Raw genomic sequence first — 1,127 nt, 5'->3', positions numbered from 1 at the left:
ATATAGCAGAGATTAACATTTGGCCCTGTGATCTGTTATTGTTTAAATTCTAATACATTATTATGCGTGTAGGTCGTCGATCCATAGTTTCTAACTTGGTTATGCGTGTTCTTTGTATCTTCAGCTGGTTTCTGCGACTAAATAAAAAGCTGTTTACTTCTCTGATATATGCATTTCGCTTCTTTTATTTATGTAGCCCCATCAGCAGCCATTTTCCACCATAGCGAAGACAGCTAACGCACGCCTATACGGCGGCGTTCAGTTAGGAGTTAACGCTGGTTGGAATCCTGGTGAGGATTAAATTTCCACTGCCGGTATTCAGCCGGCAGGGGGAGGACACGTGGTGGTGTAAAGTCCATACAACTAATCTTTGCACCGTTGTCTTCTCCGTTTGTCATGAAGTGGTGGCATGTGACAAGGTGACGGCTATCCGCCCGTCGGATGGGGACATTAAGCTCGGCGGCGCCTTTGATGCTATTCCAGAGGATTAGGCTATTTGGCGTCACTGTGTTTCACCTTATCCCTTCTCTCGTCATCATCATACAACACAAACATAGCAGCGTTACGTATCCATTACAGTCACCTGAACCGATGTATCCGACAGGAGAAGCCCATTGGCTTTCACAAATACGCATACGATGCAACTCGCACATGTCCGCAAACAAAGGGACCATTGTGCGCTTGGGAAGTACACCTTTTACATTAGGCGCCTGAACTTACTTCGTTGTGTATCCCATTCAAAAATGTCATACGACGTTTAATTTGCGCAAGTGGTGATTTAGTGTGACCTCTTTCTCTGGTCTGTGTTAGGCCTAGTTTACACGACGACACTAGGTTGCAGGCAACTGCGCTACCGGCCACTGCGCATGCGCGGCGCACGTTTGCGCAACTCGTTGGTGAAACTAACTCTTTCGACGTGTTCCAACATCGGCGGCACTAGTTGCATGAGTTTTGAGGTTATGTGTGGTCGTAGAGCGTAGAAAAACTGAAATATGAAATGGGAAACGGAGAATATTTTTCGCTTTTTGGTTATCTATGCTTTGCATAGGTGTTTGTGGGCTTTCATTGATGCTGGTTATAAAAATAAGCAACATGTTGCTGCTGTTGAGACCGTCATGTGCGACCAT

The sequence above is a fragment of the Schistocerca americana genome, chromosome 3 (genome assembly GCF_021461395.2).
Source record: "Schistocerca americana isolate TAMUIC-IGC-003095 chromosome 3, iqSchAmer2.1, whole genome shotgun sequence".
Classification (NCBI taxonomy): Eukaryota; Metazoa; Arthropoda; class Insecta; order Orthoptera; family Acrididae; genus Schistocerca; species Schistocerca americana.
This window is presented reverse-complemented; position numbering follows the sequence as displayed.